The sequence below is a fragment of the Ranitomeya variabilis genome, chromosome 2, assembly GCF_051348905.1.
Source record: "Ranitomeya variabilis isolate aRanVar5 chromosome 2, aRanVar5.hap1, whole genome shotgun sequence".
Lineage (NCBI taxonomy): Eukaryota > Metazoa > Chordata > Amphibia > Anura > Dendrobatidae > Ranitomeya > Ranitomeya variabilis.
In genome coordinates this window covers 516,320,773-516,336,296 of record NC_135233.1, presented here as the reverse complement: position 1 = coordinate 516,336,296, position 15,524 = coordinate 516,320,773, and the positions used below count along the sequence as shown (strand labels likewise).

The 15,524-nt window shown below is 37.4% G+C and overlaps 10 non-coding genes across 10 annotated transcripts; all 10 read right to left on the bottom strand.

Annotated features, from left to right (window-relative positions):
• Window positions 1-347: 347 nt before the first annotated feature.
• Window positions 348-419, bottom strand: TRNAQ-CUG (transfer RNA glutamine (anticodon CUG)). Its single transcript has one exon. It is a non-coding gene; the product is annotated as a tRNA-Gln (tRNA).
• A 664-nt stretch (window positions 420-1,083) lies between these two features.
• Window positions 1,084-1,165, bottom strand: TRNAS-AGA (transfer RNA serine (anticodon AGA)). Its single transcript has one exon. It is a non-coding gene; the product is annotated as a tRNA-Ser (tRNA).
• Window positions 1,166-2,140: 975 nt separating this feature from the next.
• On the bottom strand, window positions 2,141-2,212 carry TRNAQ-CUG (transfer RNA glutamine (anticodon CUG)). The gene has a single exon. It is a non-coding gene; the product is annotated as a tRNA-Gln (tRNA).
• Window positions 2,213-2,876: 664 nt separating this feature from the next.
• TRNAS-AGA (transfer RNA serine (anticodon AGA)) lies at window positions 2,877-2,958 on the bottom strand. Its single transcript has one exon. It is a non-coding gene; the product is annotated as a tRNA-Ser (tRNA).
• A 967-nt stretch (window positions 2,959-3,925) lies between these two features.
• TRNAQ-CUG (transfer RNA glutamine (anticodon CUG)) lies at window positions 3,926-3,997 on the bottom strand. Its single transcript has one exon. It is a non-coding gene; the product is annotated as a tRNA-Gln (tRNA).
• A 664-nt stretch (window positions 3,998-4,661) lies between these two features.
• Window positions 4,662-4,743, bottom strand: TRNAS-AGA (transfer RNA serine (anticodon AGA)). The gene has a single exon. It is a non-coding gene; the product is annotated as a tRNA-Ser (tRNA).
• A 967-nt stretch (window positions 4,744-5,710) lies between these two features.
• On the bottom strand, window positions 5,711-5,782 carry TRNAQ-CUG (transfer RNA glutamine (anticodon CUG)). The gene has a single exon. It is a non-coding gene; the product is annotated as a tRNA-Gln (tRNA).
• Window positions 5,783-9,273: 3,491 nt separating this feature from the next.
• Window positions 9,274-9,345, bottom strand: TRNAQ-CUG (transfer RNA glutamine (anticodon CUG)). The gene has a single exon. It is a non-coding gene; the product is annotated as a tRNA-Gln (tRNA).
• Window positions 9,346-10,009: 664 nt separating this feature from the next.
• On the bottom strand, window positions 10,010-10,091 carry TRNAS-AGA (transfer RNA serine (anticodon AGA)). Its single transcript has one exon. It is a non-coding gene; the product is annotated as a tRNA-Ser (tRNA).
• Window positions 10,092-11,058: 967 nt separating this feature from the next.
• TRNAQ-CUG (transfer RNA glutamine (anticodon CUG)) lies at window positions 11,059-11,130 on the bottom strand. The gene has a single exon. It is a non-coding gene; the product is annotated as a tRNA-Gln (tRNA).
• Window positions 11,131-15,524: the final 4,394 nt, after the last annotated feature.

Sequence of the window (15,524 nt, the reverse complement as noted above, 5' to 3'; positions counted from 1 at the left end):
CCAACATTTCCTGAAGCCATTTCAGCTTCAAATCCTTGTCAGTTTCATACACCTGGAAAAAGTGTTATGTGAACATTGACATAAATCATAGGGTATGGTTGCTTTGCGTGACACAGTTCGTAAGAGTGCTGTAACTTAAAGTCAATTTTAAGTTTCCGTAATCCTGCTTTAAAGGTAGATTTGGCCATAGAACTCAAAGTGATCACTCCATGGATGCTTGGAACATTCAAATCTTTGTTTTGCATGTTGATTTTAACTTTCTCTTTTTATCTTTTTATGTTAAACCTTTGGCACAGGAGAACTCAGTGTAAGTGCAAAAACTGAAACACATGTACAAAGAGCTGCCCAGGTTCCACTGAGATTTGAACTCAGATCGCTGGATTCAGAGTCCAGAGTGCTAACCATTACACCATGGAACCACACGCACAAAAAATAACTGGCTGCAGTTTTTTTGTGCTAAAAAGCACAGATGAACTCATGAATCATGGTGAAAAAAGGCTCTAAAGCTGTAGTGCAAATCTACAATTAATACACAATGGTAAATTAATATCTCCTAAACTTTATTTCCACAAGTGTGCCAAGAGTTCCATGATATCTCAACAATGACAGTTTTAAATGTTGATGAAAAGTGGCTAGTAAATAGAGTGTTGGATCTGTTACTTGGAAAAAGGGTAAGAAAAAAATAACTGCAAAACTTATACTGTTAGAAAGCTGTTCATCCAGAAGTGGCTAAAAAATTTTCATTGTGTGGTAAAAAGTTTTATCCAAGAGATAATTCAAGGTTGCTGTGAATAAAAGTGCATGTCTCAGTACATCTGCCAAAGCAGTGGTCTGTAACTGCTAGACAAAAGAGGGAGATGCACCACTTACCTGGTGGCACTCATGGCGCTTCTTTTAATTAGTGGCATGACGCACGTGGGATGTAGCGTCAGATCGGCTTATATAAAATGCATCCAAAAATCAAGTCAGTCTGGTTCTAGAAACCCTGCCCAAAGTTCGCATATCACCTTCATGTGGCATAAAACAGGACACATGCAAATTTATCTTCTCAGGTAATCAGTCAAAAAACTATATGAACATATTCGTAGTCAGCAGGATTTGAACCTGCGCGGGGAAACCCCAATGGATTTCTAGTCCATCACCTTAACCACTCGGCCACGACTACTCAGACGTTGATTTTTGATGAGAATCAAACACCTTTTCTTATAGCACCATGATCAAGATCAGTGATTATCCCTCTGGAAAACATCTCAGAAAATAGAAACAAATTTCCAGGTCCCAGTAAAATGTAAAAATCTGATTTAAAGTCATCATCAATGGGAATCATGCACAGTTTAAGACTTTTACCTCTTTATAAGGCGGATTTGGAGTGGGTCCATTCCAAAAACATCCTGAAAATTAATCTGAAAATGCTGAAAACACTGAACAAATTAATTTCCACGTAAAAAAGACTTGCTGTTCATATTATCAGGCTTTTGGGCGTCTTTTAACCACATCAAGTTTCCAAAAATGCCAAGCGGTTAACTAAAATAAGCATATCATTCTTCAGGTGTTTTTCATTTAGAAGAGCTCCATACTTATAATACAATTCAATGGCAAGGTTAGGAAAACTCCTTCAATGTTCCTGAGAGACTTTTGGTGCATTTTGTGAGCTACAAAGAAAAGCCACAAAAACAGACTCAAAAGATGCCCAAAATAATTTTAGAGAAACAGAGAAACACCACCAAAAATGCTTACAAACCGCTGTAGGAAATTCTGAAAAACACAAGAAAAGATGATTCAGGAAGAAAACGCCAACATTTCCTGAAGCCATTTCAACTTCAAATCCTTGTCAGTTTCATACACCTGGAAAAAGTGTTATGTGAACATTGACATAAATCATAGGGTATGGTTGCTTTGCGTGACACAGTTCGTAAGAGTGCTGTAACTTAAAGTCAATTTTAAGTTTCCGTAATCCTGCTTTAAAGGTAGATTTGGCCATAGAACTCAAAGTGATCACTCCATGGATGCTTGGAACATTCAAATCTTTGTTTTGCATGTTGATTTTAACTTTCTCTTTTTATCTTTTTATGTTAAACCTTTGGCTTAGGAGAACTCAGTGTAAGTGCAAAAACTGAAACACATGTACAAAGAGCTGCCCAGGTTCCACTGAGATTTGAACTCAGATGGCTGGATTCAGAGTCCAGAGTGCTAACCATTACACCATGGAACCACACGGACAAAAAATAACTGGCTGCAGTTTTTTTGTGCTAAAAAGCACATATGAACTCATGAATCATGGTGAAAAAAGGCTCTAAAGCTGTAGTGCAAATCTACAATTAATACACAATGGTAAATTAATATCTCCTAAACTTTATTTCCACAAGTGTGCCAAGAGTTCCATGATATCTCAACAATGACAGTTTTAAATGTTGATGAAAAGTGGCTAGTAAATAGAGTGTTGGATCTGTTACTTGGAAAAAGGGTAAGAAAAAAATAACTGCAAAACTTATACTGTTAGAAAGCTGTTCATCCAGAAGTGGCTAAAAAATTTTCATTGTGTGGTAAAAAGTTTTATCCAAGAGATAATTCAAGGTTGCTGTGAATAAAAGTGCATGTCTCAGTACATCTGCCAAAGCAGTGGTCTGTAACTGCTAGACAAAAGAGGGAGATGCACCACTTACCTGGTGGCACTCATGGCGCTTCTTTTAATTAGTGGCATGACGCACGTGGGATGTAGCGTCAGATCGGCTTATATAAAATGCATCCAAAAATAAAGTCAGTCTGGTTCTAGAAACCCTGCCCAAAGTTCGCATATCACCTTCATGTGGCATAAAACAGGACACACGCAAATTTATCTTCTCAGGTAATCAGTCAAAAAACTATATGAACATATTCGTAGTCGGCAGGATTTGAACCTGCGCGGGGAAACCCCAATGGATTTCTAGTCCATCGCCTTAACCACTCGGCCACGACTACTCAGACCTTGATTTTTGATGAGAATCAAACACCTTTTCTTATAGCACCATGATCAAGATCAGTGATTATCCCTCTGGAAAACATCTCAGAAAATAGAAACAAATTTCCAGGTCCCAGTAAAATGTAAAAATCTGATTTAAAGTCATCATCAATGGGAATCATGCACAGTTTAAGACTTTTACCTCTTTATAAGGCGGATTTGGAGTGGGTCCATTCCAAAAACATCCTGAAAATTACTCTGAAAATGCTGAAAACACTGAACAAATTAATTTCCACGTAAAAAAGACTTGCTGTTCATATGATCAGGCTTTTGGGCGTCTTTTAACCACATCAAGTTTCCAAAAATGCCAAGCGGTTAACTAAAATAAGCATATCATTTTTCAGGTGTTTTTCATTTAGAAGAGCTCCATACTTATAATACAATTCAATGGCAAGGTTAGGAAAACTCCTTAAAGGTTCCTGAGAGACTTTTGGTGCATTTTGTGAGCTACAAAGAAAAGCCACAAAAACAGACTCAAAAGATGCCCAAAATAATTTTAGAAAAACACCACCAAAAATGTTTACAAACCGCTGTAGGAAATTCTGAAAAACACAAGAAAAGATGATTCAGGAAGAAAACGCCAACATTTCCTGAAGCCATTTCAGCTTCAAATCCTTGTCAGTTTCATACACCTGGAAAAAGTGTTATGTGAACATTGACATAAATCATAGGGTATGGTTGCTTTGCGTGACACAGTTCGTAAGAGTGCTGTAACTTAAAGTCAATTTTAAGTTTCCGTAATCCTGCTTTAAAGGTAGATTTGGCCATAGAACTCAAAGTGATCACTCCATGGATGCTTGGAACATTCAAATCTTTGCTTTGCATGTTGATTTTAACTTTCTCTTTTTATCTTTTTATGTTAAACCTTTGGCTTAGGAGAACTCAGTGTAAGTGCAAAAACTGAAACACATGTACAATGAGCTGCCCAGGTTCCACTGAGATTTGAACTCAGATGGCTGGATTCAGAGTCCAGAGTGCTAACCATTACACCATGGAACCACACGGACAAAAAATAACTGGCTGCAGTTTTTTTGTGCTAAAAAGCACATATGAACTCATGAATCATGGTGAAAAAAGGCTCTAAAGCTGTAGTGCAAATCTACAATTAATACACAATGGTAAATTAATATCTCCTAAACTTTATTTCCACAAGTGTGCCAAGAGTTCCATGATATCTCAACAATGACAGTTTTAAATGTTGATGAAAAGTGGCTAGTAAATAGAGTGTTGGATCTGTTACTTGGAAAAAGGGTAAGAAAAAAATAACTGCAAAACTTATACTGTTAGAAAGCTGTTCATCCAGAAGTGGCTAAAAAATTTTCATTGTGTGGTAAAAAGTTTTATCCAAGAGATAATTCAAGGTTGCTGTGAATAAAAGTGCATGTCTCAGTACATCTGCCAAAGCAGTGGTCTGTAACTGCTAGACAAAAGAGGGAGATGCACCACTTACCTGGTGGCACTCATGGCGCTTCTTTTAATTAGTGGCATGACGCACGTGGGATGTAGCGTCAGATCGGCTTATATAAAATGCATCCAAAAATCAAGTCAGTCTGGTTCTAGAAACCCTGCCCAAAGTTCGCATATCACCTTCATGTGGCATAAAACAGGACACACGCAAATTTATCTTCTCAGGTAATCAGTCAAAAAACTATATGAACATATTCGTAGTCGGCAGGATTTGAACCTGCGCGGGGAAACCCCAATGGATTTCTAGTCCATCGCCTTAAACACTCGGCCACGACTACTCAGACGTTGATTTTTGATGAGAATCAAACACCTTTTCTTATAGCACCATGATCAAGATCAGTGATTATCCCTCTGGAAAACATCTCAGAAAATAGAAACAAATTTCCAGGTCCCAGTAAAATGTAAAAATCTGATTTAAAGTCATCATCAATGGGAATCATGCACAGTTTAAGACTTTTACCTCTTTATAAGGCGGATTTGGAGTGGGTCCATTCCAAAAACATCCTGAAAATTACTCTGAAAATGCTGAAAACACTGAACAAATTAATTTCCACGTAAAAAAGACTTGCTGTTCATATGATCAGGCTTTTGGGCGTCTTTTAACCACATCAAGTTTCCAAAAATGCCAAGCGGTTAAATAAAATAAGCATATCATTTTTCAGGTGTTTTTCATTTAGAAGAGCTCCATACTTATAATACAATTCAATGGCAAGGTTAGGAAAACTCCTTCAAGGTTCCTGAGAGACTTTTGGTGCATTTTGTGAGCTACAAAGAAAAGCCACAAAAACAGACTCAAAAGATGCCCAAAATAATTTTAGAAAAACACCACCAAAAATGTTTACAAACCGCTGTAGGAAATTCTGAAAAACACAAGAAAAGATGATTCAGGAAGAAAACGCCAACATTTCCTGAAGCCATTTCAGCTTCAAATCCTTGTCAGTTTCATACACCTGGAAAAAGTGTTATGTGAACATTGACATAAATCATAGGGTATGGTTGCTTTGCGTGACACAGTTCGTAAGAGTGCTGTAACTTAAAGTCAATTTTAAGTTTCCGTAATCCTGCTTTAAAGGTAGATTTGGCCATAGAACTCAAAGTGATCACTCCATGGATGCTTGGAACATTCAAATCTTTGTTTTGCATGTTGATTTTAACTTTCTCTTTTTATCTTTTTATGTTAAACCTTTGGCACAGGAGAACTCAGTGTAAGTGCAAAAACTGAAACACATGTACAAAGAGCTGCCCAGGTTCCACTGAGATTTGAACTCAGATCGCTGGATTCAGAGTCCAGAGTGCTAACCATTACACCATGGAACCACACGCACAAAAAATAACTGGCTGCAGTTTTTTTGTGCTAAAAAGCACAGATGAACTCATGAATCATGGTGAAAAAAGGCTCTAAAGCTGTAGTGCAAATCTACAATTAATACACAATGGTAAATTAATATCTCCTAAACTTTATTTCCACAAGTGTGCCAAGAGTTCCATGATATCTCAACAATGACAGTTTTAAATGTTGATGAAAAGTGGCTAGTAAATAGAGTGTTGGATCTGTTACTTGGAAAAAGGGTAAGAAAAAAATAACTGCAAAACTTATACTGTTAGAAAGCTGTTCATCCAGAAGTGGCTAAAAATTTTTCATTGTGTGGTAAAAAGTTTTATCCAAGAGATAATTCAAGGTTGCTGTGAATAAAAGTGCATGTCTCAGTACATCTGCCAAAGCAGTGGTCTGTAACTGCTAGACAAAAGAGGGAGATGCACCACTTACCTGGTGGCACTCATGGCGCTTCTTTTAATTAGTGGCATGACGCACGTGGGATGTAGCGTCAGATCGGCTTATATAAAATGCATCCAAAAATCAAGTCAGTCTGGTTCTAGAAACCCTGCCCAAAGTTCGCATATCACCTTCATGTGGCGTAAAACAGGACACACGCAAATTTATCTTCTCAGGTAATCAGTCAAAAAACTATATGAACATATTAGTAGTCAGCAGGATTTGAACTAGCACGGAGAAACCCCAATGGATTTCTAGTCCATCGCCTTAACCACTCGGCCACGACTACTCAGACATTGACCTTTGATGAGAATCAAACACCTTTTCTTATAGCACCATGATCAAGATCAGTGATTATCCCTCTGGAAAAAATCTCAGAAAATAGAAACAAATTTCCAGGTCCCAGTAAAATGTAAAAATCTGATTTAAAGTAATCATCAATGGGAATCATGCACAGTTTAAGACTTTTACCTCTTTATAAGGCGGACTTGGAGTGGGTCCATTCCAAAAACATCCTGAAAATTACTCTGAAAATACTGAAAACACTGAACAAATTAATTTCCACGTAAAAAAGACTTGCTGTTCATATGATCAGGCTTTTGGGCGTCTTTTAACCACATCAAGTTTCCAAAAATGCCAAGCTGTTAACTAAAATAAGCATATCATTCTTCAGGTGTTTTTCATTTAGAAGAGCTCCATACTTATAATACTCTTCAATGGCAAGGTTAGGAAAACTCCTTCAAGGTTCCTGAGAGACTTTTGGTGCATTTTGTGAGCTACAAAGAAAAGCCACAAAAACAGACTCAAAAGATGCCCAAAATAATTTTAGAAAAACACCACCAAAAATGTTTACAAACTGCTGTAGGAAATTCTGAAAAACACAAGAAAAGATGATTCAGGAAGAAAACGCCAACATTTCCTGAAGCCATTTCAGCTTCAAATCCTTGTCAGTTTCATACACCTGGAAAAAGTGTTATGTGAACATTGACATAAATCATGGGGTATGGTTGCTTTGCGTGACACAGTTCGTAAGAGTGCTGTAACTTAAAGTCAATTTTAAGTTTCCGTAATCCTGCTTTAAAGGTAGATTTGGCCATAGAACTCAAAGTGATCACTCCATGGATGCTTGGAACATTCAAATCTTTGTTTTGCATGTTGATTTTAACTTTCTCTTTTTATGTTAAACCTTTGGCACAGGAGAACTCAGTGTAAGTGCAAAAACTGAAACACATGTACAAAGAGCTGTCCAGGTTCCTCTGAGATTTGAACTCAGATCGCTGGATTTAGAGTCCAGAGTGCTAACCATTACACCATGGAACCACATGCACAAAAAAGTAACTGGCTGCAGTTTTTTTGTGCTAAAAAGCACATATGAACTCATGAATCATGGTGAAAAAAGGCTCTAAAGCTGTAGTGCAAATCTACAATTAATACACAATGGTAAATTAATATCTCCTAAACTTTATTTCCACAAGTGTGCCAAGAGTTCCATGATATCTCAACAATGACAGTTTTAAATGTTGATGGAAAGTGGCTAGTAAATAGAGTGTTGGATCTGTTACTTGGAAAAAGGGTAAGAAAAAAATAACTGCAAAACTTATACTGTTAGAAAGCTGTTCATCCAGACGTGGCTAAAAAATTTTCATTGTGTGGTAAAAAGTTTTATCCAAGAGATAATTGAAGGTTGCTGTGAATAAAAGTGCATGTCCCAGTACATCTGCCACAGCAGTGGTCTGTAACTGCTAGACAAAAGAGGGAGATGCACCACTTACCTGGTGGCACTCATGGCGCTTCTTTTAATTAGTGGCATGACGCACGTGGGATGTAGCGTCAGATCGGCTTATATAAAATGCATCCAAAAATCAAGTCAGTCTGGTTCTAGAAACCCTGCCCAAAGTTCGCATATCACCTTCATGTGGCATAAGACAGGACACACGCAAATTTATCTTCTCAGGTAATCAGTCAAAAAACTATACGAACATATTCGTAGTCAACAGGATTTGAACCTGCGCGGAGAAACCCCAATGGATTTCTAGCCCATCGCCTTAACCACTCGGCCACGACTACTCAGACGTTGACCTTTGATGAGAATCAAACACCTTTTCTTATAGCACCATGATCAAGATCAGTGATTATCCCTCTGGAAAACATCTCAGAAAATAGAAACAAATTTCCAGGTCCCAGTAAAATGTAAAAATCTGATTTAAAGTCATCATCAATGGGAATCATGCACAGTTTAAGACTTTTACCTCTTTATAAGGCGGATTTGGAGTGGGTCCATTCCAAAAACATCCTGAAAATTACTCTGAAAATGCTGAAAACACTGAACAAATTAATTTCCACGTAAAAAAGAGTTGCTGTTCATATGATCAGGCTTTTGGGCATCTTTTAACCACATCAAGTTTCCAAAAATGCCAAGCGGTTAACTAAAATAAGCATATCATTTTTCAGGTGTTTTTCATTTAGAAGAGCTCCATACTTATAATACAATTCAATGGCAAGGTTAGGAAAACTCCTTAAAGGTTCCTGAGAGACTTTTGGTGCATTTTGTGAGCTACAAAGAAAAGCCACAAAAACAGACTCAAAAGATGCCCAAAATAATTTTAGAAAAACACCACCAAAAATGTTTACAAACCGCTGTAGGAAATTCTGAAAAACACAAGAAAAGATGATTCAGGAAGAAAACGCCAACATTTCCTGAAGCCATTTCAGCTTCAAATCCTTGTCAGTTTCATACACCTGGAAAAAGTGTTATGTGAACATTGACATAAATCATAGGGTATGGTTGCTTTGCGTGACACAGTTCGTAAGAGTGCTGTAACTTAAAGTCAATTTTAAGTTTCCGTAATCCTGCTTTAAAGGTAGATTTGGCCATAGAACTCAAAGTGATCACTCCATGGATGCTTGGAACATTCAAATCTTTGCTTTGCATGTTGATTTTAACTTTCTCTTTTTATCTTTTTATGTTAAACCTTTGGCTTAGGAGAACTCAGTGTAAGTGCAAAAACTGAAACACATGTACAAAGAGCTGCCCAGGTTCCACTGAGATTTGAACTCAGATCGCTGGATTCAGAGTCCAGAGTGCTAACCATTACACCATGGAACCACACAGACAAAAAAAAACTGGCTGCAGTTTTTTTGTGCTAAAAAGCACATATGAACTCATGAATCATGGTGAAAAAAGGCTCTAAAGCTGTAGTGCAAATCTACAATTAATACACAATGGTAAATTAATATCTCCTAAACTTTATTTCCACAAGTGTGCCAAGAGTTCCATGATATCTCAACAATGACAGTTTTAAATGTTGATGAAAAGTGGCTAGTAAATAGAGTGTTGGATCTGTTACTTGGAAAAAGGGTAAGAAAAAAATAACTGCAAAACTTATACTGTTAGAAAGCTGTTCATCCAGAAGTGGCTAAAAAATTTTCATTGTGTGGTAAAAAGTTTTATCCAAGAGATAATTGAAGGTTGCTGTGAATAAAAGTGCATGTCTCAGTACATCTGCCAAAGCAGTGGTCTGTAACTGCTAGACAAAAGAGGGAGATGCACCACTTACCTGGTGGCACTCATGGCGCTTCTTTTAATTAGTGGCATGACGCACGTGGGATGTAGCGTCAGATCGGCTTATATAAAATGCATCCAAAAATCAAGTCAGTCTGGTTCTAGAAACCCTGCCCAAAGTTCGCATATCACCTTCATGTGGCATAAAACAGGACACACGCAAATTTATCTTCTCAGGTAATCAGTCAAAAAACTATATGAACATATTCGTAGTCGGCAGGATTTGAACCTGCGCGGGGAAACCCCAATGGATTTCTAGTCCATCGCCTTAAACACTCGGCCACGACTACTCAGACGTTGATTTTTGATGAGAATCAAACACCTTTTCTTATAGCACCATGATCAAGATCAGTGATTATCCCTCTGGAAAACATCTCAGAAAATAGAAACAAATTTCCAGGTCCCAGTAAAATGTAAAAATCTGATTTAAAGTCATCATCAATGGGAATCATGCACAGTTTAAGACTTTTACCTCTTTATAAGGCGGATTTGGAGTGGGTCCATTCCAAAAACATCCTGAAAATTACTCTGAAAATGCTGAAAACACTGAACAAATTAATTTCCACGTAAAAAAGACTTGCTGTTCATATGATCAGGCTTTTGGGCGTCTTTTAACCACATCAAGTTTCCAAAAATGCCAAGCGGTTAAATAAAATAAGCATATCATTTTTCAGGTGTTTTTCATTTAGAAGAGCTCCATACTTATAATACAATTCAATGGCAAGGTTAGGAAAACTCCTTCAAGGTTCCTGAGAGACTTTTGGTGCATTTTGTGAGCTACAAAGAAAAGCCACAAAAACAGACTCAAAAGATGCCCAAAATAATTTTAGAAAAACACCACCAAAAATGTTTACAAACCGCTGTAGGAAATTCTGAAAAACACAAGAAAAGATGATTCAGGAAGAAAACGCCAACATTTCCTGAAGCCATTTCAGCTTCAAATCCTTGTCAGTTTCATACACCTGGAAAAAGTGTTATGTGAACATTGACATAAATCATAGGGTATGGTTGCTTTGCGTGACACAGTTCGTAAGAGTGCTGTAACTTAAAGTCAATTTTAAGTTTCCGTAATCCTGCTTTAAAGGTAGATTTGGCCATAGAACTCAAAGTGATCACTCCATGGATGCTTGGAACATTCAAATCTTTGTTTTGCATGTTGATTTTAACTTTCTCTTTTTATCTTTTTATGTTAAACCTTTGGCACAGGAGAACTCAGTGTAAGTGCAAAAACTGAAACACATGTACAAAGAGCTGCCCAGGTTCCACTGAGATTTGAACTCAGATCGCTGGATTCAGAGTCCAGAGTGCTAACCATTACACCATGGAACCACACGCACAAAAAATAACTGGCTGCAGTTTTTTTGTGCTAAAAAGCACAGATGAACTCATGAATCATGGTGAAAAAAGGCTCTAAAGCTGTAGTGCAAATCTACAATTAATACACAATGGTAAATTAATATCTCCTAAACTTTATTTCCACAAGTGTGCCAAGAGTTCCATGATATCTCAACAATGACAGTTTTAAATGTTGATGAAAAGTGGCTAGTAAATAGAGTGTTGGATCTGTTACTTGGAAAAAGGGTAAGAAAAAAATAACTGCAAAACTTATACTGTTAGAAAGCTGTTCATCCAGAAGTGGCTAAAAATTTTTCATTGTGTGGTAAAAAGTTTTATCCAAGAGATAATTCAAGGTTGCTGTGAATAAAAGTGCATGTCTCAGTACATCTGCCAAAGCAGTGGTCTGTAACTGCTAGACAAAAGAGGGAGATGCACCACTTACCTGGTGGCACTCATGGCGCTTCTTTTAATTAGTGGCATGACGCACGTGGGATGTAGCGTCAGATCGGCTTATATAAAATGCATCCAAAAATCAAGTCAGTCTGGTTCTAGAAACCCTGCCCAAAGTTCGCATATCACCTTCATGTGGCGTAAAACAGGACACACGCAAATTTATCTTCTCAGGTAATCAGTCAAAAAACTATATGAACATATTAGTAGTCAGCAGGATTTGAACTAGCACGGAGAAACCCCAATGGATTTCTAGTCCATCGCCTTAACCACTCTGCCACGACTACTCAGACATTGACCTTTGATGAGAATCAAACACCTTTTCTTATAGCACCATGATCAAGATCAGTGATTATCCCTCTGGAAAAAATCTCAGAAAATAGAAACAAATTTCCAGGTCCCAGTAAAATGTAAAAATCTGATTTAAAGTAATCATCAATGGGAATCATGCACAGTTTAAGACTTTTACCTCTTTATAAGGCGGACTTGGAGTGGGTCCATTCCAAAAACATCCTGAAAATTACTCTGAAAATACTGAAAACACTGAACAAATTAATTTCCACGTAAAAAAGACTTGCTGTTCATATGATCAGGCTTTTGGGCGTCTTTTAACCACATCAAGTTTCCAAAAATGCCAAGCTGTTAACTAAAATAAGCATATCATTCTTCAGGTGTTTTTCATTTAGAAGAGCTCCATACTTATAATACTCTTCAATGGCAAGGTTAGGAAAACTCCTTCAAGGTTCCTGAGAGACTTTTGGTGCATTTTGTGAGCTACAAAGAAAAGCCACAAAAACAGACTCAAAAGATGCCCAAAATAATTTTAGAAAAACACCACCAAAAATGTTTACAAACTGCTGTAGGAAATTCTGAAAAACACAAGAAAAGATGATTCAGGAAGAAAACGCCAACATTTCCTGAAGCCATTTCAGCTTCAAATCCTTGTCAGTTTCATACACCTGGAAAAAGTGTTATGTGAACATTGACATAAATCATGGGGTATGGTTGCTTTGCGTGACACAGTTCGTAAGAGTGCTGTAACTTAAAGTCAATTTTAAGTTTCCGTAATCCTGCTTTAAAGGTAGATTTGGCCATAGAACTCAAAGTGATCACTCCATGGATGCTTGGAACATTCAAATCTTTGTTTTGCATGTTGATTTTAACTTTCTCTTTTTATGTTAAACCTTTGGCACAGGAGAACTCAGTGTAAGTGCAAAAACTGAAACACATGTACAAAGAGCTGTCCAGGTTCCTCTGAGATTTGAACTCAGATCGCTGGATTTAGAGTCCAGAGTGCTAACCATTACACCATGGAACCACATGCACAAAAAAGTAACTGGCTGCAGTTTTTTTGTGCTAAAAAGCACATATGAACTCATGAATCATGGTGAAAAAAGGCTCTAAAGCTGTAGTGCAAATCTACAATTAATACACAATGGTAAATTAATATCTCCTAAACTTTATTTCCACAAGTGTGCCAAGAGTTCCATGATATCTCAACAATGACAGTTTTAAATGTTGATGGAAAGTGGCTAGTAAATAGAGTGTTGGATCTGTTACTTGGAAAAAGGGTAAGAAAAAAATAACTGCAAAACTTATACTGTTAGAAAGCTGTTCATCCAGACGTGGCTAAAAAATTTTCATTGTGTGGTAAAAAGTTTTATCCAAGAGATAATTGAAGGTTGCTGTGAATAAAAGTGCATGTCCCAGTACATCTGCCACAGCAGTGGTCTGTAACTGCTAGACAAAAGAGGGAGATGCACCACTTACCTGGTGGCACTCATGGCGCTTCTTTTAATTAGTGGCATGACGCACGTGGGATGTAGCGTCAGATCGGCTTATATAAAATGCATCCAAAAATCAAGTCAGTCTGGTTCTAGAAACCCTGCCCAAAGTTCGCATATCACCTTCATGTGGCATAAGACAGGACACACGCAAATTTATCTTCTCAGGTAATCAGTCAAAAAACTATACGAACATATTCGTAGTCAACAGGATTTGAACCTGCGCGGAGAAACCCCAATGGATTTCTAGCCCATCGCCTTAACCACTCGGCCACGATTACTCAGACGTTGACCTTTGATGAGAATCAAACACCTTTTCTTATAGCACCATGATCAAGATCAGTGATTATCCCTCTGGAAAACATCTCAGAAAATAGAAACAAATTTCCAGGTCCCAGTAAAATGTAAAAATCTGATTTAAAGTCATCATCAATGGGAATCATGCACAGTTTAAGACTTTTACCTCTTTATAAGGCGGATTTGGAGTGGGTCCATTCCAAAAACATCCTGAAAATTACTCTGAAAATGCTGAAAACACTGAACAAATTAATTTCCACGTAAAAAAGAGTTGCTGTTCATATGATCAGGCTTTTGGGCATCTTTTAACCACATCAAGTTTCCAAAAATGCCAAGCGGTTAACTAAAATAAGCATATCATTCTTCAGGTGTTTTTCATTTAGAAGAGCTCCATACTTATAATACAATTCAATGGCAAGGTTAGGAAAACTCCTTCAAGGTTCCTGAGAGACTTTTGGTGCATTTTGTGAGCTACAAAGAAAAGCCACAAAAACAGACTCAAAAGATGCCTAAAATAATTTTAGAAAAACACCACCAAAAATGTTTACAAACCGCTGTAGGAAATTCTGAAAAACACAAGAAAAGATGATTCAGGAAGAAAACGCCAACATTTCCTGAAGCCATTTCAGCTTCAAATCCTTGTCAGTTTCATACACCTGGAAAAAGTGTTATGTGAACATTGACATAAATCATAGGGTATGGTTGCTTTGCGTGACACAGTTCATAAGAGTGCTGTAACTTAAAGTCAATTTTAAGTTTCCGTAATCCTGCTTTATAGGTAGATTTGGCCATAGAACTCAAAGTGATCACTCCATGGATGCTTGGAACATTCAAATCTTTGTTTTGCATGTTGATTTTAACTTTCTCTTTTTATGTTAAACCTTTGGCACAGGAGAACTCAGTGTAAGTGCAAAAACTGAAACACATGTACAAAGAGCTGTCCAGGTTCCTCTGAGATTTGAACTCAGATCGCTGGATTTAGAGTCCAGAGTGCTAACCATTACACCATGGAACCACATGCACAAAAAAGTAACTGGCTGCAGTTTTTTTGTGCTAAAAAGCACATATGAACTCATGAATCATGGTGAAAAAAGGCTCTAAAGCTGTAGTGCAAATCTACAATTAATACACAATGGTAAATTAATATCTCCTAAACTTTATTTCCACAAGTGTGCCAAGAGTTCCATGATATCTCAACAATGACAGTTTTAAATGTTGATGGAAAGTGGCTAGTAAATAGAGTGTTGGATCTGTTACTTGGAAAAAGGGTAAGAAAAAAATAACTGCAAAACTTATACTGTTAGAAAGCTGTTCATCCAGAAGTGGCTAAAAAATTTTCATTGTGTGGTAAAAAGTTTTATCCAAGAGATAATTGAAGGTTGCTGTGAATAAAAGTGCATGTCTCAGTACATCTGCCAAAGCAGTGGTCTGTAACTGCTAGACAAAAGAGGGAGATGCACCACTTACCTGGTGGCACTCATGGCGCTTCTTTTAATTAGTGGCATGACGCACGTGGGATGTAGCGTCAGATCGGCTTATATAAAATGCATCCAAAAATCAAGTCAGTCTGGTTCTAGAAACCCTGCCCAAAGTTCGCATATCACCTTCATGTGGCATAAAACAGGACACACGCAAATTTATCTTCTCAGGTAATCAGTCAAAAAACTATATGAACATATTCGTAGACGGCAGGATTTGAACCTGCGCGGGGAAACCCCAATGGATTTCTAGTTCATCGCCTTAACCACTCGGCCACGACTACTCAGATGTTGATTTTTGATGAGAATCAAACACCTTTTCTTATAGCACCATGATCAAGATCAGTGATTATCCCTCTGGAAAACATCTCAGAAA